We start from the raw sequence: 7,678 nt of genomic DNA, 5'->3' as shown, positions 1-7,678 counted from the left end.
TGGCTCTATAGCGCCTCCTAAGCCCCCCACCAACACTCCGCCACTCAGCCCCTCTAGCGCAGCCCCACGTCACAGCTTCTGCCTACAGGAAGTTAGTGAGAACGATGTGCTGGAGGTCCTTAGCAAACTTGACCCCAACAAACCTGCAGGTCTTGATGGGCTAGACCCCTTCTTTTTTAAAGTTGCAGCCCCGTTTATTGCAGAAGCTATCTCCCACCTTTGTAATCTGTCCATACAGACAGCAGTGCTACCTTCTGCCTGGAAGGCAGCTTTAGTGCAACCTTTGTTTAAAGGGGGAAACCATGCTGACCCCAACTGCTATCGTCCAATATCCATTCTACCCTGTATAGCGAAAGTGTTCGAAAAGTTAGTTTGCAAACAGCTAACATGGTTTCTGAAGACTTACAACATACTATCTGACATGCAGTCTGGGTTCCGTGCAGGACATGGGTGTGAGACGGCGACTCTCAAAGTCCTAAATGATATCATCAATGCCCTTGACTCCAGACAATACTGTGCTGCCATTTTCATCGATCTTGCCAAAGCCTTCGACACTGTAGATCACCAATTGCTTCTGGGAAAGCTTAGAAGCATTGGTGTCACTAACCAATCGATAGCCTGGTTTGAAAACTACCTGTCTATGCGCACCCAGTGTGTAAAATCTGAAAATCTGATGACACAGCCCCTATCCATCTCTAAGGGAGTACCACAAGGCTCTATTCTAGCACCCATCCTATTCTCATTACATATAAATGACATGGAGAAATCAGTGGGCAACTCCTCTATCCACCTATATGCTGATGACACGATTCTGTACACTGCTGGCCCTTCCCCGGATACTGTCCTGACAACTCTTCAGGATAGTTTTCAGAGAATCCAGTCACATCTCTCTGCCCTTGGCCTGGTCCTGAACACCACTAAAACCAAGATCATGTGGTTTGGCCGCAGTGGTGCCTCCCAAACTGGCACTATTGTGACCGCCGATGGCCGGGACCTCGAAATAGTTAAATCTTATAAATACCTTGGATTTTGGATTGACAGTAATCTGTCATTCAAAGAACATCTCTCCAAAATTCAGACCAAGGTTAAAGCTAGACTCAGCTTTCTATACAGGAATCGCTCCTCATTCACTTCATCTGCTAAACTCTCTCTGGTCCAGATTACTGTCCTTCCTCTGTTCGACTACGGTGATACCATCTACCGCTCGGCGTGTAAAGGAGCTCTCGATCATTTAGACGTTCTGTATCACTCCGCCAACCGCTTCGCCACCAATGCCCCCTACAGGACACACCACTGTGACCTGTACTCTCTGGCTAACTGGCCCTCTCTTGAGACCAGACGCAACATCCACTGGCTGATGTTTGTTTACAAAACACTCCTAGGCCTCACCCCCTTCTACCTCACACAATTACTGCAACTCCGCACACCCCCAACGCACAACACCCAGTCAGCTACAAGCATCCTGCTAAAGATCCCTAAAGCCCATACATCCTTTGGCCGCTCCGCCTTTCAGTTTGCAGCGGCAGATAGCTGGAATACCATTCAAAAAACATTAAAAATGAAAACCTTTGTCTCCCCCCGCACCTTCAATGTCACTATTATTGACACCCTGGTACACACATGTAGCTGCTTTGCCTGATGCTGATTTTAATGACTGATTGAACCACAGCAATATTGTTTTAGAGTTTTTATATGTTCAACTGCTATGCCTGTCATCTTTGCTCTATGTGTTTGTGTTGTCTCCTGGGTTCTGTAGTGCCCGGAGTGTGTCTTTTTATTTCCTCCCAAACCCCATCCCCTCAGGAAGCCTTTGCCTCCTGTCAGGTCATCATTGTAAATAAGAATTTGTTCTTAATTGATTTTCCTGGATAAATAAAGGTTCTACTACTACTACTACTACTACTACTACTACTACTACTGGTTGTGATTGTACATTGTATTTTTCTAAATGTATATGAATACATTTTTGAAAAACATTTGATCAACAATAAAAAAGGATTTGGTCAGGATCTAGACTCAGTGTGTAGTTTATTAATTAATCAATGCTCTCTACATTAGGAAAACACATACCAGTGTACCAGAGGGAGTCACACACAGCTGTGCCTGGATAACCAAACAAATTGACAAGATAACCAAAACCCTTGAATCTACACACAGAAAATAAACTCAAATGACACAACGAGATGTAAAAGGAGATCACACATACAGTATAGTCGATATAAAACTGGCCGCTTCAATCTGAAGAGCAACTAAAACAAAACACGGGAGTGTACCTTGTTCTTGTGAACACTAATGTTATCCACAGCCAGTGATGTACCTGAACACGTTCAATGAACGATCGTTCATGAACGCGTTCATATTTTGGGCGAACGTGAACTGAACGTACTGTATTTCCGCTAGATGAACGTAATTGAGAACGCGTTCATTCTCAGCGCTGTATAACGGCGTTCAAAAGTGCGTTCATTCTCAGCACTGTATTATAACGGCGTTCAAAAGTGTGCCAGATTTCATATGCCTTTCAGCCGAAAACCCAGTTAAAACACACCGTAAACAGGCTTCAAAATAATGCGGAAAACTACCCAATTTGGCAACAGCAAGCTGCCTGTGACGCGTACGCGCCTGTCACCCCTGGCTGTCGCACTAAAATATAAATATACTAAATATATCAGACTCCTCACAACAAACAATGTGGAACCGCACAACCGGCGAGCATTGAATGAATGAATGAATTAGTATGGACGAAGCCGAGAGCAGCTGCAGCAGCACTCGCTCAGAATGAGACTCTACGGCAGGGGTGGGGAATCTACGGCCTCCGTATACGGCCCGCGAAACAATTTGGTACGGCCCTCGAGGTAATTTATAAACACACGCAAAAAATAAAAAAATGAAAGAAATCTAGACCGCAAAAAAATTAAACAAGTGAGTGCCTGTTTTTCCTGGCCAAGATCAGGGTCCTTGAACACAACACGAGCCTAACGTGTCATCACGTGGTATATGTCTCGACTGACAGGGGTGCAGTTCTGACGGAGAGCACCAGAACGCCACTCCAGCACTTCAGAAATTGCAGAAAGTCCATACACATGCCGCAGTTTCTGCGTGTCTGTGTCTTTAGTTGAAAGCCCAGAAGCGATCTGCTCATCTGTCATACAGTCAATAACTTTGTTGTTATCATTAGCATCTGGTTAGCTAGCTATGCTAACGAATATAAGAAGCTTTGTCTACAACCAGTGAGGTAAAGGCACATCTTTATATGATCATTATAGTTATAAAAAAAAGAGAATAAAGTAAACAGGTATAAAATACTATATGACAGTTATTAATAAAGAAGAATACAGTTTGAAAGGGGAGTGATTTGTCAAATATCCATAAATTAAAAGAAAATCTGTTTACAGTTCTGTTTCATCTGGGTGTTGAGAGATGTGTCCATCGATCTCCTAATGTTGCTCTCAAAGTGCACCAGATTGATGCTTTTAACTTCAACATTTAAAAAAAATCTTCCCAGGGGAGCATGCCCCCCAGACCCCCCTAGAGGAGGTTAGGTCCCCCCTCCACTTAAATCATGTTCACATGGATAGGAAACTAAATACATTTGCACACATCTTGTGTCCAGATATTTCTGTTTTGGTGGTCACGCCACACCGTGCACGTGCATACATACGCGAGTCATGGTGAGATATCTGGATTAAGAGGTTGCTTTTTCTTTGCACAGAATGAAATGAATGGGCTGTGATTTTAGTTTTTTTAAGCAGAGGTCAATAACTTGTACGGCCCTCTGAGGATATTGTAAAAATTGAAATGGCCTATTAACATCGTACAGGAGACAAATAATAGCTCGCAGCAACGTATTGAAAAAATAACTATGAACTATAAATTAGTTCATTTTTGAAACCATGAACTTTAGTTCAACATTTTGAATTATGAACTATCTATGAACTGAACTAGTTCATTTTAAAATATGTGAACTGTGAACTGAACTAGTTCATGTAGAAAGTGAACTTTCCCAACACTGTCCACAGCATACACAGAGACCACGAAGTTCTTAAGGAGAAAACTAGTTACTGAAACAAAACACGTTAGTGTACCTTGTTAGCTAATGTTAGCTAGCCTAGCTGACATTAACGTTACACATTGCACTCATATTACTCACCGAAACCTTGTAAAGCCGGTCCCGCTGCTCTTACAGAACCGACTAACTCCCCTTTCGTGTATGTACAGCTCTCAACGTGTCCAGACTTGTAGTGATGTTCACCTCATTTTATACTTTTATTCTCATTCTGAAAGAAACAGGTGAAATTTGCTAACGTGACGGCCGTCTTTGTGATGGTGACGCGTATTGTGCGAGACTAGAGACCTGTAGTTCACTCAGCGGTTTCACACAAAAAAATGTGTCACTTCACAGTTTTACGACACATTTAAAAAATGTTGACTTGCAAAATATTCTTTTAAATTGACAAACATCATATGTGTCATTCGTGGCACAATTCAAACGGGATCAAAAGATAACCTTTCTCTCTCCATTGACTTCAATGTATAATTTTACGTTTCCGGGGTCCCATGGAGGCTCCCGGAAAGGGAGGGACTTCGCCTCTCTATAGGCGGCAGAGTGTGACGCTTGGTCTAAATGTGGACGAATCACAAATCACAACAGACACATGAATTTATTTGCGTAGCCTGCGATTTTTTTTAGATTTTTTTGTAGTTACTATCTGACATCACATGCATCGTATCATAACAGTTCACCGTTTATTTATAATTAAAAATATATATATATTTTATATATATTTTGGTTGAAACTAAGCCAGAAAAAAAAAAATACATAAATAATAAAAAAATATATATAAATAAAATCGATTTTTAAAAATAATATTCGATTATGGAGACTGTAACGAATATTCGAATAATTGAATAATCGCTGGCATCTATAGGTATGACAGACGTAAAACGTAAAACTAAGTAATATATGCAGCGTATGACAGACTTCTGAGAAAGTACAACTAACGTTTAAATAGTCCACAACAGTAGATGCCACACAACTTCACTGCCTTAAGTCAGCAGCTATAACAAATGTTGTCCACATTTACAAACTACGCGTCAACAAGCATATCCATTGAGCAACTTCTCCACTTTAGTAAGATACCTGCTACCCAAGTCAAACAAGGGGCATTTAGATATTTGCTCACAACCTTGGAGTCATCATGTTCAACCATTGAGCAAGTTGTCCACCAAAGAAATCTACATTCTGCCGAAACCAGGGATCGAACCAGGGACCTTTAGATCTTCAGTCTAACGCTCTCCCAACTGAGCTATTTCGGCACAACTTTTGTTTTAATACAAACGTAAAACTAAGTAATATATGCAGGGTATGACAGACTTCTGAGAAAGTACAACTAACGTTTAAATAGTCCACACCAGTAGATGCCACACAATTTCACTCCCTTAAGTCAGCAGCTATAACAAATGTTGTCCACATTTGCAAACTACGCATCAACAAGCATATCCATTGAGCAACTTCTCCTCTTTAGTAAGATACCTGCTACCCAAGTCAAACAAGGGGCATTTAGATATTTGCTCACAACCTTGGAGTCATCATGTTCAACCATTGAGCAAGTTGTCCACCAAAGAAATCTACATTCTGCCAAAACCAGGGATTGAACCAGGGACCTTTAGATCTTCAGTCTAACGCTCTCCCAACTGAGCTATTTCGGCACAACTTTTGGTTTAATACAAACGTAAAACTAAGTAATATATGGAGGGTATGACAGACTTCTGAGAAAGTACAACTAACGTTTAAATAGTCCACAACAGTAGATGCCACACAACTTCACTGCCTTAAGTCAGCAGTTATAGTAAATGTTGTCCAAATTCACAAACTAACAAGCATAACCATTGAGCAACTTCTCCTCTTTCGTAAGATAACTGCTACCCAAGTCAAACAAGGGGCATTTAGATATTTGCTCACAACCTTAGAGTCATCATGTTCAAGCATTGAGCAAGTTGTCCACCAACGAAATCTACGTTGTGCCGAAATCAGGGATCAAACCAGGGACCTTTAAATCTTCAGTCTAACGCTCTCCCAACTGAGCTATTTCGGCACAACTTTTTTTGTTTAATACAAACGTAAAACTAAGTAATATATGCAGGGTATGACAGACTTCTGAGAAAGTACAACTAACGTTTAAATAGTCCACACCAGTAGATGCCACACAATTTCACTGCCTTAAGTCAGCAGCTTTAACAAATGTTGTTCACATTTGCAAACTACGCGTCAACAAGCATATCCATTGAGCAACTTCTCCACTTTAGTAAGATACTTGCTACCCAAGTCAAAAAGGGGCATTTAGATATTTGCTCACAACCTTAGAGTCAGCATGTTCAACCAATGAGCAAGTTGTCCACCAAAGAAATCTACATTCTGCCGAAACCAGGGATCGAACCAGGGACCTTTAGATCTTCAGTCTAACGCTCTCCCAACTGAGCTATTTCGGCACAACTTTTTGGTTTAATACAAACGTAAAACTAAGTAATATATGCAGGGTATGACAGACTTCTGAGAAAGTACAACTAACGTTTAAATAGTCCACACCAGTAGATGCCACACAATTTCACTGCCTTAAGTCAGCAGCTTTAACAAATGTTGTCCACATTTGCAAACTACGCGTCAACAAGCATATCCATTGAGCAACTTCTCCACTTTAGTAAGATACTTGCTACCCAAGTCAAAAAGGGGCATTTAGATATTTGCTCACAACCTTAGAGTCAGCATGTTCAACCAATGAGCAAGTTGTCCACCAAAGAAATCTACATTCTGCCGAAACCAGGGATCGAACCAGGGACCTTTAGATCTTCAGTCTAACGCTCTCCCAACTGAGCTATTTCGGCACAACTTTTTGGTTTAATACAAACGTAAAACTAAGTAATATATGCAGCGTATGACAGACTTCTGAGAAAGTACAACTAACGTTTAAACAGTCCACAACAGTAGATGCCACACAACTTCACTGCCTTAAGTCAGCAGCTATAACAAATGTTGTCCACATTTACAAACTACGCGTCAACAAGCATATCCATTGAGCAACTTCTCCACTTTAGTAAGATACCTGCTACCCAAGTCAAACAAGGGGCATTTAGATATTTGTTCACAACCTTGGAGTCATCATGTTCAACCATTGAGCAAGTTGTCCATCAAAGAAATCTACATTCTGCCGAAACCAGGGATCGAATCAGGGACCTTTAGATCTTCAGTCTAACGCTCTCCCAACTGAGCTATTTCGGCACAACTTTTGGCTTAATACAAACGTAAAACTAAGTAATATATGTAGGGTATGACAGACTTCTGAGAAAGTACAACTAACGTTTAAATAGTCCACAACAGTAGATGCCACACAACTTCACTGCCTTAAGTCAGCAGTTATAACAAATGTTGTCCAAATTCACAAACTAACAAGCATAACCATTGAGCAACTTCTCCTCTTTCGTAAGATAACTGCTACCCAAGTCAAACAAGGGGCATTTAGATATTTGCTCACAACCTTGGAGTCATCATGTTCAACCATTGAGCAAGTTGTCCACCAAAGAAATCTACATTCTGCCGAAACCAGGGATCGAACCAGGGACCTTTAGATCTTCAGTCTAACGCTCTCCCAACTGAGCTATTTCGGCACAACTTTTGGATTAATAC

At 41.1% G+C, this 7,678-nt stretch overlaps 7 non-coding genes across 7 annotated transcripts; all 7 read right to left on the bottom strand.

Moving 5' to 3' along the window:
- Positions 1-5,240: 5,240 nt before the first annotated feature.
- On the bottom strand, positions 5,241-5,313 carry trnaf-gaa (transfer RNA phenylalanine (anticodon GAA)). The gene has a single exon. It is a non-coding gene; the product is annotated as a tRNA-Phe (tRNA).
- A 320-nt stretch (positions 5,314-5,633) lies between these two features.
- On the bottom strand, positions 5,634-5,706 carry trnaf-gaa (transfer RNA phenylalanine (anticodon GAA)). Its single transcript has one exon. It is a non-coding gene; the product is annotated as a tRNA-Phe (tRNA).
- A 313-nt stretch (positions 5,707-6,019) lies between these two features.
- On the bottom strand, positions 6,020-6,092 carry trnaf-gaa (transfer RNA phenylalanine (anticodon GAA)). Its single transcript has one exon. It is a non-coding gene; the product is annotated as a tRNA-Phe (tRNA).
- A 321-nt stretch (positions 6,093-6,413) lies between these two features.
- Positions 6,414-6,486, bottom strand: trnaf-gaa (transfer RNA phenylalanine (anticodon GAA)). The gene has a single exon. It is a non-coding gene; the product is annotated as a tRNA-Phe (tRNA).
- A 320-nt stretch (positions 6,487-6,806) lies between these two features.
- Positions 6,807-6,879, bottom strand: trnaf-gaa (transfer RNA phenylalanine (anticodon GAA)). The gene has a single exon. It is a non-coding gene; the product is annotated as a tRNA-Phe (tRNA).
- Positions 6,880-7,200: 321 nt separating this feature from the next.
- trnaf-gaa (transfer RNA phenylalanine (anticodon GAA)) lies at positions 7,201-7,273 on the bottom strand. Its single transcript has one exon. It is a non-coding gene; the product is annotated as a tRNA-Phe (tRNA).
- Positions 7,274-7,586: 313 nt separating this feature from the next.
- On the bottom strand, positions 7,587-7,659 carry trnaf-gaa (transfer RNA phenylalanine (anticodon GAA)). The gene has a single exon. It is a non-coding gene; the product is annotated as a tRNA-Phe (tRNA).
- Positions 7,660-7,678: the final 19 nt, after the last annotated feature.

Source organism: Pseudochaenichthys georgianus, chromosome 9 (genome assembly GCF_902827115.2).
Source record: "Pseudochaenichthys georgianus chromosome 9, fPseGeo1.2, whole genome shotgun sequence".
In the NCBI taxonomy this organism is placed as follows: domain Eukaryota; kingdom Metazoa; phylum Chordata; class Actinopteri; order Perciformes; family Channichthyidae; genus Pseudochaenichthys; species Pseudochaenichthys georgianus.
This window is presented reverse-complemented; position numbering and strand designations above follow the sequence as displayed.